Source organism: Lissotriton vulgaris, chromosome 1_2 (assembly GCF_964263255.1).
Source record: "Lissotriton vulgaris chromosome 1_2, aLisVul1.2, whole genome shotgun sequence".
Taxonomy (NCBI): domain Eukaryota; kingdom Metazoa; phylum Chordata; class Amphibia; order Caudata; family Salamandridae; genus Lissotriton; species Lissotriton vulgaris.
Window position 1 is genome coordinate 139,974,481 of NC_141686.1, and position 25,163 is coordinate 139,999,643.

Consider the following 25,163-nt stretch of genomic DNA (forward strand, 5'->3'; position numbering starts at 1 on the left):
TGGGGTGTCCCTTCTCCTAGAAAACTGACTGACATTGATTCAAATATGTTGACAGATTACCTGGCTTCCTTGATGTCTGCACTCCAATCTTGTCGTTCACAGGTTACAGCAGCATTTCCAGACCACACCACGCCTGGAGAGCATACCATCAGGCCCGGCGACTGGATCCTAGTACGGAACTTTGATCGTACCAGCCCCCTGGAGAAGAGGTGGACAGCTCCCAAACTAGTCCTCCTGACCACAAGGACGGCCGTCAAAGTAGAAGGACGCAAAGGGTGGCTCCACGCTAGCCACTGTCGGAAATGTTTTGGACCTACACCTACAGACACTGCCCTGTTCAACAACTATAAATGCCCCGGATATACTTTCACCATTTCCAGAACTCACTCCTCAACAGGAATACCGATCGCGGCTGCGATCTCACCAAAAACAGACTAAAGACATTACACCTGATCGTAACGCACCGGTGGCTAATTAAGCCCAGGAACAAGCTCTTGGTGAAGCGGCTGCTGGGAGACGTTTTGATCTCGTGTCCAGAGACATTTTGATATTAAATCCATAAACATTATGAGGAGAAATGACGGGGTGCGCCAATGGAAAAAGACTAATTATATAAAATTACTGCATAGCAGGTTCTCGATCTTTCTATTTACAATGTTACTTGTTTGCTGTGTAGCAGCCTGTCTGGGATGGATCTTATGTACAGTTTTCCCTCCGCATTCTTCCACACTTGTAAAGAATACCACTATGCATTCCCATGTTGATCTTCCCCCACACCTTGAGGACAGAAGGAAGGAATTTATAAATAATACATTCATTTCCTCCCTCCATAAACACCAACTCATAGTCAACAAGACAAACTGTTGGGTTTGTGGCTTGATGCCACATTTGGTACATAAGGGAATGCCCTTTTTCTCCCTCCCGTTTGGTTATTCAGGGTCCGCCTATGCTTTAGTCATGATATTCTCTGCCTCAGTCAGAAACATTCCCCCGACCAAATTGAAAAACGAGAGTAATTGGAACGAAGTGAAGACTAAAATAGTAAGGGCTGTTTCCAAAATGGTGGATCTCACTGTGACCTGGGGGAGGGCTGAAGACCACGAAAACATTAGTTACTCTCAGTTCCATGACATTGCTTCCTTCAGGGAAATGTTTTCTGTTGATCAAAGACGGACAGATCAAGGAGGTTGGGTAGTACCGCAAAACGGCCGGTTTTGCATAAGGGGGAAAGGAAAAGGGGAAGTAATGGGGAACAGCGAGTGTGATAGGACATACACTCTGCCCGCTCCCGATTTTCCGACCATAGTCACTGCCCCAAACACTTATTTCATTTGTGGACCCCATGCGCGCACTTGGTTGCCTCAAGGCTGGTCTGGAAAATGCTACATCGCATTCCTTTTACCACCGACTTACACAGCCCCTGCCAATTACCACCTGATTGACCCTCTGACCCAAGTTAGAAGACAACGAAGGGGGGTCATAGATGCAGAAGATACTGCAGGATAAGAAGCTGGGGACTTCTTTAAAGGTTTTCTCCCTTTCTGGGGACTCATGGCAAATAGTCGCCACATCCGGCAACTAACTCGTGTAGTTCAGGCCGCCATAGATGAAACAACTGGCGCCTTAAATAACATTACAGCTGAAGTAGCTGCAGATAGACTCATGACACTGCAGCACCGTATAGTTTTGGATGTCCTGTTAGCCGACCGTGGTGGTGTGTGTAAGGTAATAGGGTCCAGTTGTTGTGTATTTATTCCAGACAACGCCCCATCAGTTTATTCTGCTATATCCCGCCTCCATGTACTATCCGATAAATTGGATATGGACACTGGCACATGGTCCCTGACCGGCTGGTTGTGGGACCTCCTGTCCACCTGGGGGTGGAAGGCACTAACAGTCCTGGGCCTCGTTTTTGCCACTATCTTCACCTGTTGCCTCTGTGTCCAGTGTGGCCCCGCCCTTTGTGGACTGTGTGCCACTTCCTGTACTCCTCGTCCACGAAACAGAGGAAAGAGAAATGAAATGATCATGTTAAAGGAACAAATATATGACCTGATGAATATAGAAATTGATTAAGAATTTCTGTAATAGGGTTTCTATGGGACAAGGAGGGAATGTGGAATTTGACTAAAAAACTCCCTTTTCCGCCTGGTGTCCCATCATGCACCCTATCCATCCTAACATCGACCAGGCAAGCCGATTCTCCTACTTCAAGAGCAAATCCTGTTATACCCCCCTCTTGCCTGCTCTTTTTCTTATAATACTAGCACATGCAAAGAATAATGACCAGCTACCATGTAGCCTATGGGTTTCCGTCCCGTTCGATATTTTCCTTTAGACCAGAACGGAGTCAGTCAGATGGTTGACTCGAAACCCCCCCCCCCCCTCCCTAACTCTCACCAAACGAGCAGCTCTCGCCCGTCAATGATCTCCCAGTTTGCGAGGACAGCCATGGGTTGGGTTAACAACCAAGGGAAAACCTAATCAAGCACACGAGACAGCCACAAAGAAGAATTGTTTACTACAGCCCATTCTCCTTCTTCCCAGCTGCACACACATACCATTGTGAGACATCACCGCCCTTGTGTAAGAAGTAAAGAACGCACAATGCCTCGTCCTCTTTACCTTTCCGACAGAAATGACCCTGTAACAATGCCTCGATTCTCTGTCCTCAGAATACTAACAACTCTGTAACTTGTCACCACAATCACCCCGATGCAATATGTTTGTCTATGTGTAAATGCTATTCAGGTTATTCTTTAAACGAGAACAAGCATGCTATGTCTTCCGTATGATTACATCATGAATGATTGAATCACGTCTAAGGGAACTCCTTCTTTTTGATTATACTCGTACTTTATATAAGTGCTGTTATGTTTCAAGTAAAGCAGACTACTCCTGATCCCGCTTGGTGATGAAGCTCTCCCTTAACTCGAGTTCTGGAATAAAACCCTTTCAACTGTAAGACCACGGACTCTGCTCTTCATTTTATGCATTACCATTTTCTTGGGTAATTATAGAAATTCCGAACGGCGTAAATAATTAGTTTTTTATTTACCACAGCATTAATAATTGGAACTTTACGTGACGTCTCACAACTGGAAGAAAGAGGTGCAGGCAGCAGCACTTATTTGGACAGTAAAGTCCAGTTGCAAATCAAATGTTATACCCAAATTCTTGACACAAGGACAAGTTTATCTCCCATTACTGACACCTTAATGGTAGGTCCCACACTTATGCATTTTGAAGTGTGTGTAGGTCAACCGTGTGTATGTCAACTGTGTGTGCTCATTGTGTAAGGTAGGTTGGAGTGCAACCAATGTGATTAGGAGGCAAAGAACTCTCTGAAGGTGGAATTTTTCTCCTTTTTCTTGTACATTCAGTAGAGAGAACACTTCTCAAGAGATGCTCAAGATTGTGACCTTTGCTTTTAGCTCCTCCCTCCATATATATTGCATCTTACGTGATTTTGACATTCCAGAGAAGTAGAGATGAATTTAAAAGGCAAGTACCCACTCCCTCCAAGATTTGTAGTAGGAGTTTGGTGTTTCTTCTCCAAGTCTGAGATTTCTTTCTACCTGTTGTATTTCATCAGTGTTCATTTGGGTAACATCCCTCCTTTCCTTCGTGCTTCCTAAAGAACTTTCCCAAATTTATTTTTCTGGGGTTCAAAGCACTTTACTGTCATTATTCTTCTTTTTCAGGAATTGAAAAATAGGTTTCCTCTTCCCTGTGGTCATACTTTTCTTTAAGGTAGGTAAATTTGGGCGTCTGGCGAGTCTTCACTGTATTCTTTCTCCAACTTAGTGCACATCTGTGACATATTTTCTAATATTCTCTACATCAGTAGTCTACAGAACAGCTTAATTTGAAAAGTGTTTGGATGCACCATCCAATGTGAAATCCTCAGCTACATCCAGCACTTAGAAAATCCAGATGTGTGTTAAGAATTTCTATATAAGAAGGGAGTAGTAATAAGTCGTGGACAGCCACTTTTCTGAATTGAACTTTCACAATATTCATCTTGAGCAGAACAGTCATCAAATCCTCCAGACTGGAAAACATCTGCAATTTAAAGGGTGAACCTGATTATTTCATTCTCCAGCAGCAATTCCAGTTCCTTTTTTAGGTCTCGCCTACAGACTGCTTTCAAATGTCTGCAGCTGAAGACCTTATAGGTACAATAACGATACTTGGAGTGGGCTTTTGGCCAGCCCATTGGCCAAAAGTCTATTTGTGGGCGTTCATGTCAATATCACAATATCGATTTACAATAATAAGGTCAAAATAAATGACAACCTAAATCTACATTTTTTATTAAAATAACAATATTATTGATTACAAAATATTGAATTACAAAAATACGAAACGATAACAAATATCTACTGCCAAAATATAGGGTATGATGATATTTATTTTCAAAATTAGTATTAAAATCTATATAAATATCAAATAGCAAAATACAGCAGACAAAAATAGAGATGATATAATTTTTAAATAAATGTTTCATTAAAATGAATTTTATTTTTAACAAATGGTAACCGTTTTTAAATATAAATCATAATTGAATCACCTTTTATTTAAGTGCAGTACAATTCCCATAATGCCACAGTAGAGACAACATGGGCTATATTGTATATAATTGGCTGAAAGAAAGGGGTCACCACTGTGAAAAAGACCACAAAGGTCAAAACGTGTCGGTGCAGCTGTTGGTAAGATAATACATCTTGAAAATTATACATCCCTGAAGTGGGGGCGATCATTTTTGTTGCATTGACTCCCTTGGAAGGATTGTCTGCCTTTCTCGTCTGCACCAGCTGCTAGTGCACACCTCCTGCAACGACTCTAGAGACCGCATTGCAACTTTACATATATACACATATGTAAAATATATTTTTAAAAACAATTACAATTTATTAAAAATATATTTCTTTTAATTAGTCATTATTTCTTTAACAATTATATAAATACTATTTTTGTTGCTACATTTTTTTATATTTATGGACATTTTAATACTAATTTTTAGTAAATGTCGTTAACTCCATATTTTAGCAGTAGATATTTTTAATGTTCAGTATTTCTGTAATTCAATATTTTGCAATCAATAATATTGCTATTTTAATTATACGTTTAGAGTTAGGTTGTCATTTATTTTGACCTTATTATTGTAAGTCGATATTGTGACATTGACATGAAAGCCCTCAAATGGACTTTTGGCCAATGTGTTGGTCAAAAGCCCACTCCACGCATTTGTTTACAGCCCAAACAAATTAATTAAAACATATGCATCTGTTATAACAAGGTTTAAATATTTTTGTAAATATTTATCTATAAATAAGATCATAATGAAATTAGTTTCTAACTTATATAGGTATATGCAAAAATAATTAAATAATAAATAGCATAAGCAAAAATAACTAAATGTAAAACTCAAGCACCAGCAAAAATATCCAAAACACATGTAAAGCAATATGTAATACATAATACATAACCATTCACTGAAATTATAAAGTAATTTATAAAAACATTAATTTTACTTATATGATTTATGTATACTATTCTAAATCCAGTGCAACAAACATTGGAGAAAAAATAAATAGGGGGCGGGGTGCAGATTTACTATTCTACCTCCAGTCCAGTCAAAATTGAGAAAAGTGCATATATTTTGGGAATCGTGGGGCATATTAGCAAGGGCACTATTGCCGCTTTAGCAGGACTTTTTCCCGCTAAAGCGGCGATAATTTTATCACCCTATTAGCACGTTGTCGCTAACAGCAGTTAGCGACAGCTTTTAAGCGCTAGCGAACAGTTTGGGGCCCACTTTGAATGTCAGCGATATTTATTGCTAATAACATGCAAAGTGGGCGTACCCAGCCTGTTAGCGACTGAAAGCAGTTGCTAACACAGCTATCGCCTATTAGCAAGGCAGGCTGTGCGATTACAAACGTAGCGCCTAAGCGCGATTATCGCCAGAACCTAACGCCTGCTCAGACCATGACTTAGCCTGTATATCCAATGGGAGGTGGATATTCTGGTTAAGTCCCCATTAGCGTTCATGCCTGAATATCGCTAGATTTCCAGCGCTATTCACGCATTGAGCCGCTATCGCCGGATATTTTATCGCATTAGAGATAAACGTTGCTAAGAGCACGTCATCTCTGCGATAATATCCGGCGATAGACAGCGATAAAAAAAATGCGCGAAGTGCATTTAGCGATAAATATCGGTATTTGTTGCTATTATGCCCCCTTGTTCCATATTTTATCTCCAGTCTAATAAATACTGAGTAAAGTGCATGTACATTGGAGCGGTCAAATGTACTAGTGTAACTCCATTCCCACTAATAATGAGGAAAGTGTATATATTTGGGGGGGTGGTAAGTTCACTATTTTAACTCTAATCGTACAAACATTGGTAATTAGCATATAATTTAATGGGGGCAAATGTAGTAGTTTAACCCAACCCGAGAGAAAATGGACAAGTTTGTATATAATTGGAGGCTATATTTACTATTCTGACTTCAGTCTAACAAACATTTGGGATTAGTGTATATATTGGTTGGCACACTTACAACTCTATTCCAACAAAAAGTGGTGTAAATACATATCATTAGAGTGGGCATATTTACTATACTAACTACACTCCAACAAATCTTAAAGTAAGTGTTTAGGACTGAGGGGAGACACAATTACTATTCTAACTAGAGTGCTGCAAACACTGGAGGTATATTTGGGACTGGGGGGAAATATTTACGATTAGCCCTTCAAACAGGGCACATTTACTAATGTAACTGCAGAGCAACAAACATTGCAATTCTATGAAAAAAAGAAAACATTTTACTTCTTCAAGACAAACAACATTATTGGTATGGGTATAGCAACTCTATCTATACAAACACTGATCGCCTTGACTTAGTGATTTGTAAAGCAGCTCACTGCACATTATATGCTAATGGAAGCTGGTGCAGTATTTAAGGACATGAAACATTCCATACCATTCCAGTAGTTTTACCCTGGTGGTGCTAAAATGCTGCCATGACAGGACATAATGTAAGGGGGTGGGCCAGGTCACAGTATAATGTCAAGGCACAGTTCTACATTGTTGGGGGCATCGCTTTGGTGGATTGATGGAAATTTGATGGCACATCTGTCAAGGGTTTTCTGTCGCCCTTGCACCATGCAAGGTGGTGCAGGGCATCGCTAAACCTATACGATTTTCCTTGCGTGGCCCTGCATGCCTTGATAAATCTGGAGTAACGCAAGGCAGTACAAGTCACTGCCTTGTGTTTCTCTACCCCAGGGAGGCATTTCATAGGTGGAGCCTGGGTGTTCCCACACATCCACTCATAGATTCTGAAGCATTCAGAGATTTACAAATAGTTGTAGACCTAGGAATGCGCCAAAATCCTGCGACTTTCCAGCGGAGGCGAAACGAGGAGAAATATCTTTAACGGCAAGTTGCCTTTAGTTCCACAGTTGAGTAAGTATACTGTTGTTAGAGCGGTCAGCTTTAGGGTGCTATTCCCCTAACTTTTTGCCTTCCTCCTCCAGTTTTTTCTGATTTCGTTTTTGATGGCCCTAGGACTTTGCACACTTTACCACTGCTAACCAGTGCTAAAGTGCTTGTGATCTCTCCATAAAACGTGGTAATATGGGTTTATCCCCAATTGGAATTTTTAATGTACTTATAGGTCACCTGATAATGTGGTACCATATATACCCAGGGCGTGTAAATGAAATGCTACTAGTGGCCCTTCAGCACTGATTGTGAAACTTACTTCAGTAGCCCTATAAATATGTCTTAGGCCCATTGCAGGCCCTGTGTGTGAGGTTTTAAAATGCCATATTGAACTGACAAAGTAAGCCTTTTGCCAGGCCCAAACCTTCCTTTATAAAACATATGTCACCCCTAGGGTAGGCCCCTCGACAGACCAGAGGACAGTGAGCAATAAATCTAAAAAGTAGGGCATGTATTTGTAGGATTTACATGTCCTGGCAGTGAAACACTCCTACATTCATTGTTCACTACTGCAAGGCTTATCTCTTCCATAGGATAACATTGGAGGTTCCTTATTACATTCTATAAGTGTATCTAAATGGGAAGAGATAGCCAGTTCATGTGTGGTGTCTCTAGGATCCTACTTTAAAATCTTAGCTTACAGTGAAGTTGGATTTTAAATTACAATTCTGAAAATGCCACGTTTAAAATGTGTTTCATTAAGTAAGGGAGCCTACAATGGAAATTATTTCAATCTAGTGAAACAAAATTTGACAGTGCTGCTCGTAGCCGTTTCTGAAGTGCCGAGCCCTTTTTAATCCATTGACATTTTCACTCTGGGAGTAACTCTGCCTGTTCCCTTTTGCCGAAATTGAGAGAGACTTTGTTTTCCTATTGAGCCACGGACTGGGGCTGAGGAGGTAACACCACCTTGAGGCTGCGGGACTGCGAGGACCAGAAGGCAGAGCGCGATATTGGGTGCAGCTGGTCCTCTTCCCACCTACCATCACCTCCCTTGCAGCATAAAACGGCTCGCGGCCCCCGCTCAGCTGGAGCCGCTCATAGCCGTTTCTGAAGTGCCGAGCCCTTTTTAATCCATTGACATTTTCACGCTGGGAGTTACTCTGCCTGTTCCCTTTTGCCGAAATTGAGAGAGACTTTGTTTTCCTGTTGAGCCACAGACTGGGGCTGAGGAGGTAACACCACCTTGAGGCTGCGGGACTGCGAGGACCAGAAGGCAGAGCGTGATATTGGGCGCAGCTGGTCCTCTTCCCGCCTACCATCTTCATACCCCTCACTACTTAATCAGGCCCATACCCGCGACACGCGGGAAGTGCGCGGGCGGCGATGGGCGAAGCATGATTAAGGATCGTAGTGTGATTTCAAAGGGCAGGATTAATACTACTTATTGAACAGGGGAGTATTCAACTTGGGCCCACTCGAAAAATTTATTAGAAATATGTCCTCTAAACCCGGAAAGGGGAGTAAAACATAAGCGGGGGGAATGTGAGAGGGACCTTGGTACTTACTTGACCAAGGCTGTCCCGCATCTGGAACATGAAATTTCAATTGTGGAGAGTCGTTTGTCACAAGAGTTTCAACAACAGAATAGGCGTTCCTCTCTGGGCCTAACATTACTGTCAACCTCACCACCTTTACATAGTACCCAGAGTACGAGGAACACCCTTATTACTGATATCAGAATCCCCTTACTATTCCAGGATAAATCTCATTCATCACCCCAAGTGTCAACTAGGAGATTAGACCATGCTGTCGTCGACCTGGACCCCTCTATAGACCTAGTAAAGACCTAAAAAAAGTAACAGGGAAAGGAGCACCACAGAAGAGGAAGAGAGGGGGTAACTCCCACCGGGCCAGGAGGACCAAAGCCCAGAGAATAGGAATAAGTTCTCCTACCGATCAAATCATGATTGAACATCAGAAAGATTTACCTCCATTAGAGCCAATTTTTCAAGCAAAAGAGAATAGGCCTAATATTAAGACTGTGGAAACGATGCAACATCTCCATATAGTTGAGAATATAAAACACCTAGTTAGATCCCTACTTCTTCCTTTATTAGAGAGGGTAAAAAGGTTGGGTGAACTCCCTAGTGGAAGAAACCACATTAAACACTAAACTTCTAAAAAACCTAATACCCCATAAACAGAATATTTTAAGCGTTGGGCAGAAACCCAATAGCAATTCTAACATTGGGGATACTTCATCCTGCACCAAAAATGCTAGTGAGGGGATCGAGATAATAGTTGCAAGTCCTAAGGAGCTGGGGGTACTCTATCTTGTCCCAGAAACCCGAGTAAGAAGACCGAGAAAACAGTTTTAAGGGCCAAGAAGGGGGGAGTTAGAGGGTCAGTTAGCAATACAGTCAACCCACAACCTGTACCGATCAAGGGCACGAAACCCGATAAGGCTCATTCCCCAGACACTGACATAAAAAGAACAGGACGGCACATTGATTTGTCACCAGAGGCTGTTCCATATGTTATAGTGCTCACAGGGGTTCCAGAACTCATAGAAGGGAAGAGGGAAGGCTATACAGAGTTAAAAAATAAAGTCATTTTTTGGCTTAGTCAAAACAGGCCAATCCCGCCCAATATAGACGGAGACATAGCACATATGCGAAGACTCGCGTGGCTTTGATCAAGACCCAAAGACATTAAGGGGGATATAATTATGATTAATTTTAGAGACCACAGGGTGGTGACGCATATTGCAGATTGGTATTTGGAGTGTGGAGGCAGCGGCATCTCGTCTCGAGCCTTGACCTACTTCTATCCTGAGGCACTGTTGACCCCTTGGGGTTTCTGTGCAATCCACAGTAAATCGAAACAGTTACCCCATATCCCTTATCTTAAAAATATAAACCAACAGAGACCCTTCCATTCTGTGCCTGGGCTTGTAGACAGGCCTGTGACCCATTGGAGGCCATCCCTAACAACTATAGCCTTCTTAGAATCGACCGTCAAAAACAACGGGGGGAGGCCTGGCAATGATTTGCAAAGAAAAACTAGAATGCACCTTAACTGAACTTAAGAACACTGACAGTGAATGTGGCAGATTCACTATTAAAATAAATCATACCACCACAATCATAGGCTTACTTATATACAGACCTCCGGGTGCAGCGATACCCTTTTGTAGCCAATTGATTGAACTTGCAACCCAGCTCGCCATCAGACATCAAAATGTCATCATCCTTGGCGACCTCAATATACATCTAGAGGATAGCCATTCTAAAGAAGCTCAGCTCCTATTGAATGCCTTTAACTCAGTTGATCTTAAACTCCTCTCCACTCTGCCCACGCATCAACAAGGTCATTTATTAGACCCCATTTTTGCCAACTGGGAAGGCATTAACAGTTTACCGCCCATCCCTTTAATATGGTCGGACCACAGTATGGTGCCGTTTAAGATTGCTAGAAAACATATCCACAACACCCATGCGAAACTACCACCTTATAGGCGCCGCAATTTTAAAAAATGTACTCCTGAGCTTCTCTTACATGAACTAACTGAACATCCTCCTCTAAAAGGAGGCTCCCTACAGGAAGTTTGGGACAACTATGAATCTTGGCTAACTAAAGCCCTGGACAAAACTGCCCCATGGACTAATAAACTCCCAACCAGACAATTTAAAAGTGCCCCATGGTTCACAGAAAAACTCAAATTTGCCAAGGCACTTTGCAAATCCATAGAACGGAAATGGAGAAAAAACTACACTCCGGAACTCAAAGAAAATGACAGAAGCGAACTGAAAAAATATCAAAAATTGGTAAGAGCAGAAAAGAGCGTCTATTTTAAAAGCAGAATTGTGGAATCCAAAAACCCTACGAAGGAGCTCTTTTGTATATATAGAGGAATTACCAACTCGTCTCGCCTAGATACCAAAGATACTTACTCCACAGAGATATGTGAGCAGATAGCAGATTTCTTCGTGGACAAGGTTGAAAAAATCTATGCTACCTTCTCCAGTAGCACTAATACAATAACCAACATTGATTGCAACCCAGGATCCCCCTCTTCAAAATCTCTCCTCACCAAATTCAGGACCCCAAACAAACATTTAAAATTATCAAAAATCATTAATGGAATTGGCTCAGGATCCCCTATGGACGCCTGCCCCCCGGAACAATATAAAGCGATCATGGAAAACATATTGCTAGATCAAATCAGCAACATGATCACCTTATCATTCCAAGAAGGCCATGTCCTGAAAAACTGGAAATCTGCCCAAGTTATACCCTTAAAATAAAAGCCAAATATCCCAATATCTCAGCTCCAAAATCTTAGGCCAATCTCACTTCTCCCTTTCTGTGCCAAAATTATAGAAAAGGTGGCCAATTTACAACTCATGGAGTTCCTGGAAAAAGAATGTCTGTAACATCCCTCTCAGTCAGGGTTTAGATCAGGCCACTCAACTGAATCTGCTGTTCTGTACTCAACCGAACAGATTCGGAAGTTGGTGGATGAGGGAGAGACAGCAGCGTTGGTCCTATTGGACTTAAGTGCAGCGTTTGATACCGTGCTGCACTCAACGCTGCTGTCTCGACTATCAGACATGGGAGTTAGGGATCTAGCCCTCACCTGGCTCCAGTCCTATCTTACTGACAGGACATTCCAACTCCATTGCCCACCTTTCAAATCTTCGCCGCGTAGTGTCTGCCATGGGGTTCCACAGGGCTCTAGCTTGAGCCCTACTTTATTCAACATCTACATGGAGCCCCTGGCACGCATCGCGGAGAATTTTGGAGTGGGCATTGTCAGCTATGCTGACGACACTCAGTTGATTTTCAAACTCACTCCAGACAGCAGAGACCTAGCTAACAACTTCTCCAACTGTATGTTAGGGATAGCAACTTGGATGGATAACAATTGCCTCCGTCTAAACGGAGACAAAACAGAGGTACTAATAGTAGGCAAAGCGATATTTGTATGGTCCCAGGCTTGGTGGCCTAGTGAACTAGGAGAACTACCCATGCCAATGGAGAAAGTGAAAAACCTAGGCATCATGCTGGATGCCGACCTCTCAGGCAAACCTCACGTATACAAAGTGACAAGCAAATGCTTCAGCACCTTAAAAATGTTGCGTAAAATACTAGACCTCCTGCCAACTGAAGCGAGAAAAACCATAGTTCATGCTTTGATATCTCCTCACTTGGACTATGGTAATGTTCTCCTGTTAGGTCTAAATCAGAAGGGGATGCACCAACTCCAATGCATACAAAATTCTGCAGCCCGACTGGTGCTCGGTCTCCCGAAGAAAACATCCATTAAAAATGCCCTTGCCAAACTTCACTGGCTACCAATTAGAGAAAGAATTATTTTCAAATCTCTCTGCTATGCTCATCGCATTGCCCATAATAAAGGCCCCAGCTATCTCAAAAACCTCATCACCATTCACCGCCCGATCAGAGATCTGAGATCATCGGGCATGATGCTATTCAAAATACCCCGCATCACAAAAACCAAAATGGGTGGAAAATCCTTCCGCTACCTTGCCACTAAATCTTGGAATGCTCTACCAATCCATCTACGGATGGAGCCCTCTGAAACGAGATTCAGAGCAAAACTGAAAACCCATCTTTTCCCTAAACATTAACTTCTGTCACCTCTCCTTATTTTCCTCCGGATGAGTTTGCATTTGCAGTTAGCGCGGGGACACACAGTTTTGTGTAACCAGGCACTTAATAAATGCCTTATTATTATTATTATTATTATTGGGGTAACAGGATACAGTATTGCCCATACTCCCCGCATTGGCAAATTTCCCTGGCTAACCGGTATAATGCTTTCTCTGGCCTGGATGATCTGGATTGACATCCGAGAATCACCGTGGTGGAGAATTCATTAAAACCTAGAACCCGGCCGCCTAAATTCCCGATTCAGCCAAGGAGGGTTGTGTCACTGCGGGCTGGAAGTGATTTAAAGGAGTTAAATGCTGTCTCCGTGAGGGAGGTAACTATGGGTAAACAGTTAGACAGGGTGAGTCCAGCGGCTAACATATTAATGTCCTCCGACATTGTCTTGGAACCTGAGGTCCCAAAGGCCACTTCTTCTTTAGTCATGGGAGTAGACCTGTCCTTAGAGAATAAAGGCCTTAAATCAAGGGGCTTTATGCATACTCTTCTCTCCTGGAAACATCGCCGGTCTGGCAAGCAAAGTGTCCCAAAAACACTGGTTAGATGTTGTGACGGAACACAGCATTTTTTGTTTACAGGAAACATGGTCTATCGAGGAAAGACATATAAGTGGTTTCCAAACCTTTCCCAGCTGTGGCAAGCGTACAGAGTCTAAATAAAGGGGACCTGTGCACATACGTGTCTACAACAGCGGGCATTAAAGTGCACAGGTTTCTGTTTTCTGAGTTCTACCAGATACTGTCGCTCACTTGGGGCCATTTGAATAACATGATCGTAGTTAATTTTTATAACAACATCCCATCTCATATGACAGAGACTACGATCAATAAGCTCTTGTTGAGCTTAACTATTTTAAGCGATCAGACAGCTGGAGAAAAGGTTATGATATGGGCGGGGGATTTTAATTGCACTATCTGTCCTTATCGCTTGCCGGGCATGTGCTGCCTAGCAGAGCAGGAAGATTGACCCACTCATTTCAATCATACGATCCTGGGTAGTACCCTTAATAACATCCTCTTTTATTTTAACTTGTCCTTTGTAAACGAGTTATGTAGTCCGACCATCCCGTTCCACCCAACATTCAGTGGTGGGGGGGTAACTCCATAATTGACTTTACACTAATCTCCGCTTCCCACGCAGTGCTGGTAGTAACCTGGGAAACCGATCAGTCTCCTATTAGTGACCATTTTCCTATATCCTTTACAATACAGATTAAGGGACATACACGTAGGGTAGTGGCCAACTCTGTATATTCACCAAAGATCAGATTAGCTTCAAAAAATGGCTATACCATTAAATGGGATAAGGTGGAGCCATCAGGTTTTCTGAAAAAAGTAGTCATGGCATCTTTTGATGATATGTCCATCTGTCTAGCCCAAGATGAGATACCGAAAAGGCATTGGCCTCTTTTTTAAAAATACAAGCGGTTACAAAAACTTTATTGACCAGTGAATATCAGGCTGTGGCATCAAAGGCTCATAGGTGGTTTGATAGCAACTGCACTAAGGCATTATCAATGCTTAAAAAGGTCTTACAGGCAACACCGAGAAATCCTGACCTAATTCGGCTAGTCAGAAAGTCCTATAAAAACATAATTAAGGCGAGGAAAGCCACATTGAGGAAAGAGGCATGGGCGGCCTTAAGAGAAGCATCTCAAAAAAGAGACAATACTGCCTTCTGGAAGGTGATAAACGCACCCTACCTACAAAATAAAGAGGCTGATTTGATAGATATTGCGATAACCGGGGATACTTGGGTGACTCACTTCAAACATCTTTATGATAGAGCCCTCTTTTGTGACATCGGGAACTCCCGCAGCAACAGGACTGTCAGTCCCCCTGACAGTGATTAACTTAGCGCATTCCCATTAGCTATAACTTTTAGCTGTCAGGAGGTTATTAAAGCAATAAAAGACAGCTCAGTAGGAAAAGCCGCGGGCCGGATGGCGTACCGATCGATGTCTACAAGACCGAGTTAGATCTCTGGGCACCCATGTTAACGAACGTTTTAAATAAGGCTAATCACTATGGCTTTTTATCCTCATAGTCTGACTCCATAGTCGTTCCTATCTTTAAAAAAGGTGATAGGAACGATCCTACTTGTTATCGCCCCATTTCTTTGTTGTTGGACACACAGATTAAGGTGGCGGGCTGCAATATTTTAAATAGGCTACAATCCTGGGGGGAGGAGAATCAAATTATCTCTAACCTGCAGTGTGGGTTCAGATCAGGCAAAGGGACGGTTGAACAATGCTTAAACCTGGCACTATTAATTTCTAAATATGCTCATGCAAAGAGCGGAAACCTTTTTATCACTTTCATCGACTTAAGCTCCGCTTTTGACTGTGTAGATCATGAGCTTTTATGGGGAACACTGAGCGACATGGGTGTGGATAGTCAAATTATCTTATTTATTAAGGAATTATATAGGGACGCAGGAGCAAGGGTGAGGTATGGCCGGATGGGGGAGTGCTCCGACAAATTCCCCATAAAGAGAGTGGTTAGACAGGGGTGCATTTTAGCCCCCCTGTTATTCACCCTTTATGTCAATTCTATCGGACATCACCTTGGGGACTCACAGCATGATTACCCAACGATTGGTGGAAACCCAATACCAATATTACTCTACGCTGACGACGCAGCTTTAATGTCGCGTACTAGGCTAGGGTTACAGAGGACAGTGGATAAATTTACTAGTTTTATGAATGACAGAGGTTTAAGAGTTAACATATCAACAACTTACACAATGTCCTGTGGGAAAGGGACAAGGAGGGCGCCCTGTCCAATTTACCTCGATGGTAAGAGAATTGAATCCACGGATAGGTTCTCCTACCTAGGTGTAAATTTTGATAGGAAGGGAAGATGGCACACAGCAGTGAACGCCAGGCAATTAGCTTTCACACGCACCATGGGACCCTTAAGAAATTTTGCATCCAAATTGGGGAGAAAACCAGCAAAAGAACTAATCTACATCTATAAAGCCAAATGTGTATCCACGGCCACATATGGCGCGGGCGTGTGGGGGATTGACAACGTCCAGGTGATACAGAGCTGCGAAAATCAGCTTATTTGTCACTTATTGGATGTTCCTAAAACTTCATCCACGTATATGACACATATAGAAGTAGGTCTCCCCTACATTTCAGACATTATCAGAACTTCTCCTATACTCCTCTGGCATAAGGTCTGGGTTACAGGTGAGACCTCCCTTAATAGAGACCTAATAAATGATTGTCTTGCTCTTGACTGAGCAGCCAATATCAACTGGCTATCCTATGTTAGATCCATGCTTAAGGAGGTAGGACATCTAGAATTCCTTGTTAGGCCATCTAGTATGGAGACGTTATCGAGAGGTATGCTGAAAAAGATGGTCCTTGACCACTTAGCTGGTGCTAGGTGGAACTCTGAAAAAGGGAAACATACCATTCTAAGATATCAGCAAATTACCTCACAGGAGGGGCTACAACAGTATCTCAGTCTTGTACCAAGCCCCTACGCCCGCATGCTGTTGACTCGTTTTAGGCTAGGGACTTTTTTCCGTCTGATAACTTTCCCCCTTTGCAATAACTGGTCCATGGAAAACCTTGTATGTCCCTGCGATGACACCTCGTATCAATCAAATTTACATTGTGTTCTTTTTTGTAAATTTTACCAGGCACCTCGAAGGGCGTTCCTGCTACCTGTATTTAAAGCATGGGGGATTCGAACCTGCCTATTAGCCTTTACTAAGCTGCAACAAGTAGAAGAAGAGTATGTTATCCTTGCAGTAATCAGTTTTTTAAAACTTGTGATAAAATTTCGTAACACAATGTGATGGTGTTAATACTGTAAACTGTTTTTTTTTATAAATAACTGTTTTTAGGAGATTTGTATGTTCTAGGAGTTTGTACAAATCATATGAATCTACGTAATTAATTATGCAATTGTACAACTTGTAAAACGTGCTTTTTTCCATCATGTGCTTTTATGATTTTGATACCTGAAATCGAATAAAGCTTGTTTGATTTGATTTGATTTGACAGTGTCATTTATGGGCACCTAAACTAATGGCCTCAAACATATCAATCTTCAAAATTAATTAATATAAACAAGAGGCAAATGAATCAAAAATGGATCAGTAATAAGTGTATTCTTTTTTTGTAGAGATGTATGATCAAATAAATAAATTTAAAGGGTATAAAATAATATGCACATATCCACAAGTAACAGAGATTAACAATCTTCCAAATAGAAATATCTACTCATCACTTATGTAGATCACCCATTTCTAAAGCCTATTTACAAATAGAATGTTTTCCTTAACATTTAGTGAAACATTCCTATATAATAATATTATTTTGTTCATGAAAATGGGTTAAACAGGCCGAGGTTTTGGTCTTGTCATGTGATACATCTAGTAAACCATCTTCAGTAGAGAAAGATTCTTATGTAGAATGAAGACTCTCCTGTAAAATTTATAATCACAAAAGGTGTAATTGTTAACCAAATACATAATAAAGAAGATATGCACCCAAAAAAAGAGAAGAAAGGGATGATTTGATGTTGTGAGCTATAGAGAGCCCTTAGGTATACAATCTAGCTCATCTATTGTAAGAAAGAAATTGAAAAATGAATAGCTCAGCCCTTACCAACCTGTTGTGAGATATAATATTGAAAAAAACTTACTAGAGAATAGATCAGTGTAAGACCTTAAGGTAATTAGTCCAAGTACATAGTAGAATCTTAATGAAAATCTGAAAAAGATAAACTAATTATCTATTTCTGCCGAAGAGGATTGAGAAACTTAGAAAAACTTGTTCAGTAATTCAAAGTGTTCTAAGTAGAATGTATCCTTATGAACAAGATTAAAGTTTTTAAAGGGGCAAGATGGCGACCGCCGCTGGTGTGGCTGTGTGAGTGGTGTGTAGATTCCTCCCCGCGACTCCTTACCTGGCGGCACCCACCTGTGTGAAGCAGCTTGCGGAGCGTATTTCTTTAGACATATGCCCTCTGGAGGATTTGTGGCATGTCTCTGTCTCCGTGAAGTGTAAAAGAAATCTTTTGGGTAATTTGAAGGAGACGGATGCTGGACGCGGCTCCTGAGCTTCAGCTCCTCGCGCCGTGGTGAAGGCAGACGATTCAGAAAAGGGGGTGGTGATGAACAGAGTGTCTGAATTAAGCAGACCACTCTTACCCAGTCCAAAGATCAGGGCTTGATCCATCACCGTTATTTATCTCACTGCACCATCCCAGCTCAGAACCTGGCTATATGCAAATCAGTCTGTCCCTGGCCCAGTGCATCATGGGAACAGGGCAGACTAAACTACCAAGCCAATTCTTCACCAGAAAGGAGACAAGCTACCGGGGACCGGTTTCTGGCATTTCAGCCGTCTTCGGCCCGGCTTGCTTGAATCCTGATGGTGCTGTAGACAGTGAGCCCATATTAGTATCGATGCCCTGGCTGCTGGCGCAAGTCGCCTCTTAGTTCCCATTCTGAATAGTTATCAAATAAAGAGACGGGCGCTGGGAGCAGGAATCACAAGAACAGGATTTATTACTCATGAGGAGAGCCTGTCATTTCGGACACGAAACACAGTGTCTTTCGGGAGGTGCTCTAACAAGTGAGCTGAGACATCGTCTTTTATACCTTACAAAACACTTGGCATTACAATCACGACATTGTGAAACAAGGAAAAGACATTCCCATAATCCTCGTGTCAATCCCACCCCACATATGTTCACAATAGAGACCCTTAACCTGCTGATAAGAGGGGAGGGTAATCACGCAGCTGAGTGTTCCGCCAATTTTTAGGATGTGTGCGCCTGATCGTAGCCTAGGGGGTGGGGTGGCCAGGATCAATAGTGGGTCCTTTGAAGAGGAGTGACTCCATGCAATAAGGGGCAGTAAACAGTATCTCCTGGCTTAGGCGATGACCTCAGACATGTGTGGTCAGTCAATCGCGGAGGGAGGGTTTACTAACAGAGGGGTTATTCACGAAAGGAAGGGAGGTGTTGGTCAGGCGCGGCCGTGACTCCCAAGGACAGGGTTTTGCAGAAGAAGAAGGTTTATGACTTGCCCATGTGAGGGAGAAAGGGAGGGGGGGAGAGCCAGGGTGTGCACAGGGACAGAGTCGCACAGAGAGAGAGATCTTATGACCCGTACATGAGAGAGCGGGGGCAGTCAGGTGCAGCTGGGGAGGGCTATGTCAGCCGAGGCGAAGGATGCCTCTTCAAGAGGAAATGGGGGGTTTTGCGTGGGAAAAGCAGGAGGGTTGCCTTTCAGGGCAGGGTCGCGTAGAGGGAGAGGGTTTCATGGTCTATGCATGTGAGAGAGGGGGGGGGGGTTCAAATACGCGCAGAAGGGAAGCCGGTGATTCTAATGAGCGGGCAAAAGGCCAGGGTGCCTAAAATGGCTGTCTTATACGTATGGGCACGGGCTTTTACTGGCGGAGTGATGCGGTCAACATTTTACGTTATTCATGGTGCTTACAGGGAGAGGAGTGGGAAAAGGGAAATGAACGCCGCTTATGTATATCAATTTTCCTAATTTTCCACAATCGCCCCTTTTTACATAACAGAGTTCATTTTTGTAATTGATGGGGGTACATATAAACAGGCGCGGTTGAAGAATTAGCATTTGTCAATACTAACATTTGGCATGTAATCATAGACAGTTGATGTGATTGGCAGGATGCAGCACATAGGAAATTGCATTTGTCGAGTTCCTAACATTCAAACGCACTACATAGCATAAATGTCTCTGACTTAAAAATGTGACCAATGAACATTTTGACCAAGTAGTTGAGGGCGGAATTCAGTTCAATACACAAGATTTCTTCGTCACAGTGTCTTTTTAGCAGTGAGCCATCACTGGTAGGCTCTAGTCCGTGTCCTTTAGTTGGCGCTGTTGAGCACCGGCGGTGGAGCTATAGGTCCAGCTCGGATCTATCCTTACGCGTTGCAGGGTGCGGTCAGTCCTCTGCTGTTAGACCACAGTCCTGTTCCCTAACCAATCCTTTTAGTGGCGCCTTATGCTCGGCACCTATATTTCCGTGGCAACACCCTATTCCCACCTGAAGGCTGTTCTTCCTTTTGGCAAGAAGTCACATGGAAAAGAGGGTGTGTGGTTCAAATAGTCGATAGGAGAGAGGGCGGAGTGGGGTCAGATTTCCTGGGACACACCAATGGGACCAAGGGAGCAAAGGATAACGAACAAGCATGCCCATCAATCGGGCCCAAAGAAGGGGGACGGAGACTCCAGGCACACGTGGGTTAGCAGACGGAGGACTTCAGGGCAACCCGTCATTTGTCATTTTCCACGTTTGAAATTGCTGTCTCGTCCCGCATCTTGTTGTTCTGCAGCTCCACCTTGGGTCGAGGTCACATGTGTCTCAAGATCTGCAGCCAGGCTGTACGTCACGTCCGACCCTTCTCCTCCGGTGATCGTAAATCTTTGAATAGGTACAAAACAAGCTTTAGAGAACTGGCAGGAGAAGACATTTATGCACGTGAATTTCTCCCTCAACCCTACGCACTTGGGAGCTACGCTCATCGGTCACAGTCAGAGGTTGGTTACCAAGCAGTGCATATGTCGGCATCCCTACTGAGTTCATGCCAAGTTTATTCATCGTCTATTTATAACACAAATGGAGAGAAATAAGACTCCCATCAACTGCGCATTTCATCAAATTCAACATTTCGGAACCTCCAGTGGAGACTTGCCTTTCAAACCCGAGCCTTTAACAGTCTAACATTTCCCTTCAAGGCTGGCTAACCTTTTCAAACAGGGCGGGGGCGCTATCATCGAGAGTCAGGGTAAAACAGGTTTTTCTCGAGGGACGACAGTTACTCATGGTCATCATGTTTATATCCAGGACAGCAGCTGGGGTCAATCAAGTGGGGCGGGGATGCTTCGGGCATTCGCGCTTGGGTGCAAAGGGGGTGGGGCAATCTGGGCATTGGGGGTCAATCTAGACGTTGGCGTTCGTCTCTGATGAACTAAAAAATAAGGTGCCATTGACATACAGTTCCCCTATAAAAGGCCAGATTGGGGGATCTTAGTCGTCTTACCTGTCCTTTCCTTCTCAGCCAATTCGAGTTCATTCATTTTGCAGAAAGGAGAGGTAGTAATATGGCGAGATACGATCATTTTAGTTCCGGTCAATTTCGCTGAACACCTTCGCGTTCAATAAGTATCCAATCAGACTGGTGCCGGCGGGGCACAATTTTACCACAAAAAGGAAGAGGGAAAAGGGATACTCTCACAGATAGTGAGAGTCGTCCACAATCTAAACGAGCCATTCGGTACACGTATGACATGTAGAGACAGAGAGAGAGAGAGATAGAGATAGATAGAGAGAGAGAGAGAGAGAGAGAGAGAGAGAGACATGTACGAAAATAGGTCATTTAGTGCGCTCACAACACAGAACAGCAGGGGTCAGGTAATGGAGAGACGCAAACAGAGGGAAGACATAAACCCCTACAGTACACACACACAAACTCAGACGAAGGAAGACAGTACATGTATTACATATATAAGACATTCACGACAAAACATAAAACAATTATTGGCCAAAAAGATCTATCTTTACATCCTGCGTATCTTTAATATCCCATTTACCTACGTGCTTAGCTCTTTTTACCTTTCCCTCCTTTTCCCTCTCGCTTGCTATCTTTACGAGCGTTCTCAATTGCCAATACTTACGCCTCAGTCAGCCGGTCAGAAATTAACCTGGTCGGGCTATTTACCCACGGTTGGATCTTAAACCATTTTTCAGTTTCTTCCTTTGGTGGGAAGTTCTCCAGGCTGAGGCAACGGCAGGTATTGATCGGGAGAACAGTCGGGCAGCTTGGTTATATCTATAAGAGTGTGAGAAGGAGGCGGTACATTTTGAACATCAGCAACATTCCTAACTTCCCAGACGGGTGGTGCCTTGGTAACCCTTACCCCGGCACTCTTCTTTGTCCTTTCCCTATCTAGTCAAACGTCTAGTTACATTATCTAACATGCTATTTCGAGTCAATTTTCGTCATACAGTACCCGTCAAGTTTCTATGTCAGTCCATCCTCCCAGTCGCTACATTCTAAGGAGGAACAGTCATGTCTAAGTCTACGTCTTTTAAAAACTCATCAACATAAGGGCTATGCTCATATTCCCTCCTTCCCTTTTCGTCGGTTGTTCGATCATCGCTCTTCCATACTTCAGCCGATGTTCCGACGCGACCTGCAGAAGGGAGGAGAAAGAAGGGGGTGGGGGCAGCATTCAAACCACATCAGCATGCAGTAGTCCGAAAATGTTTTTACCTACCACATACTCGACCTATCTCCACGTAGTGCATTTCTCTACCATCTCGGCGTTTAAGCCCAGTGGGACCAGTAGTGTCAGATAGATAATCATTGACGATCTGCGTATCTACATGAGTCACTTGGTCGCGACCCCTTTAGGTTGCGTGCAAGGGTGGTGGTCAGGTGGCATTTCTGTGGTGTCGTTTTAAGGGCGTCTAAAACACTTCTCCGGCTGCCTGTGACACATAATGTAGCTGCTAAATATCGGGCCCTTTTTAACCTTCAGCCTTAATCATACTTATTCTTCGCTCACAGTAGTAATACATTCAAAACTCATTAATGCAACCGCTACAATTATACTTCTTTTTCAAAATACCTTTAATAAAAAGTGTTGGTGTACAAATACGGGCCTACAACCCAGTGGACCGTCCACGGAGCAGACTGGAACTGTACATAAGAGGAACGAAGTTGGTGGCCGTTCATTGCATAAAGTGCAGCAGTGCAATAAAATCGTATCGAACTTTCCTACAGGGCAAGCATGATGCATGTCAAGAATTCAGTTTTTCAATTAATTCATTAATTCATTATCCAAATGCTCACTCAGTGCCTACATTACACCAATTCATTGCTCCCAATCATAATTAGTACCCACCCTAAATCAGTTCATTGTCCCAACACATGATCAATATCTGTCTTACATTGCTTTCTTCTCTAAGCACATAATCACTATCCATCTTATCGACTTTCATTGTCCAAAAAATGCATTCATATCTCGGAGCATCAAGATTTGAGCAATCCGGGTGAACAGGGAGTTTGAAAGTTTCATTTTGTATCGGCGCCATTTTGGGCGAGGTTAGGCAGGTTCCAGTATAGTCAGAATGTCTCCCATGACTCGTGGTTGGACCAGAACCTCTTTTGGCAGTTCAAAAAGTTTGCGTAGTGGGGTGGCAGACTAACAATATAAATCATCAGTCAAAAAGTGGGGAGGGAGGCAACAATCTTTTCCTACCGGGTCATTCTGGTGTTCCACCGGAACTGAACAAATCTGTATCTTTGCAGGATTTTAGTCATTTCCAAACTGAGGCTGGCGCCGGCAGGAGTGCGCCGACGTCTCGTGGCTCCATCAGAGGACGGGGCGGGGGGCGCCCCGTGGAGAGGTCGGCCCCCCGGGCTCTTTTATAATCTTCAAGGTCGTGGAGTACAGGGCGTGTGCCCGTCCCGGGCAAGAAAACCCGCTTTTTGATATGGACCCCTTCTTCAAGCAGGAGTGTTGGGGTGTCGCTGGAAGCCTCCACCTGGAGGGAGGTGGGGGAGGCTCGTTCGCGCCGCCTCCCCCTTCCAGCGACCCCGCGCCGTTCCTCGGCTCCAGCGTTTTGGTACAGCCATGCCAGGCAATGAAGATGGGGGGGGTCGGTGGCTGAGGCAAGACATCCCCCCCTTTGACATGTGGCGGGACTACCTACAACTATCCAGGGGTGGCCGTGTGGCCGGACTACCTGTCACCCTCAGGCGTCGACATGTGGCGGGACTACCTGCAATTATCCCGGGCCGAGTGCAGTTGCAGCCATGATTGCGCAAAGAAGCGCCGCCGTCCTCGCCTTGGCTTCGGCCTTCGATGAGAGCCGGATCAGGCGAGAGAGGGGGGGGGTGGTCGGTGGCTGAGGCAAGACAGCCCCCCCCCGTGGCCTGCAGGGCAGCAGAAGAGGGGAAAAGGAGAGGTCATTACGATTTTTGGGCCGTCCGCCCCACAGCCTCCCCTTCCGACTGCGGCCAGGCGAGCCCTGCATGCATCGAGGCCTCGCCTTCCGGATGGGCGTAGCCGCGGACCTGTTGCACTTCGGGAGCTTCCGGAATGGGGGTAGGTACCCATTTATTTGTATCTATTTGATGTGACCGTTATTTGGGCGTGGTGGGCAATGAGGCAGACATGTTTGGAGCAGGAGTAGGCAGCGGAACCTAGCTACCTCGTGGCTGTCTTGCTGTCAAATTTTTCGCCATTTTATATTTCTATTTCGAACTGTTTCTAATGTTTCTTATTTTTAGTGAAGTCGAAAGCTCATCAGGGGGTTACTGACTTAGCCCGATTTCTTTTATTTTTCCTTCTTCTCCTTAGCGTGTTTCGAGCTAAAGTTTCTGTTAACAGGGTACGGTGATCACTTCATATTTTTATGCGTCCTTTTCATTAGGGGTACTTCTGGACGGACCAGATGAGTTACCTCCAATAAATGGTCCGGGGTGGAACTAGATTATCGAAAGGGGAACATATATTCCTTCATTAGGGTATCATCCTGGACAGACCAAATGATGTACCTCCAATTACTAGGGTAGCCTCCTGGACGGACCAGATGGCCTACCTCCAATAAATGGCCAACGAGTGGGGAGCATATGTCCCTCCATAAGGGTAGCTTCCTGGGCGGACCAGACGAGCTACCCCCCAAATAAATAGTCAATCAGTGGGGAGTGGGTAGGACTGACGAGTCATAAAGGGGCATAACCTACCCTTTACTACTTGCAAAGACTAGACAGAATATTTCTATTCCACGTTGTTTGCAAACAGAAAATACCTCAAACAAACAATTCCTTGGACAACAATGTCCAGGCAATCAATCAATCAGTGGGGAGAAAAACAGGCATGACGGATTACAACGGGGACAAACGTCTGCATTACCTGCCCTTCGCTATCTGCAAAGGAAGACAGAATATTTCTATTCGTCTCTGTTTGTAGACAGGGAAGATCTTAAAGAG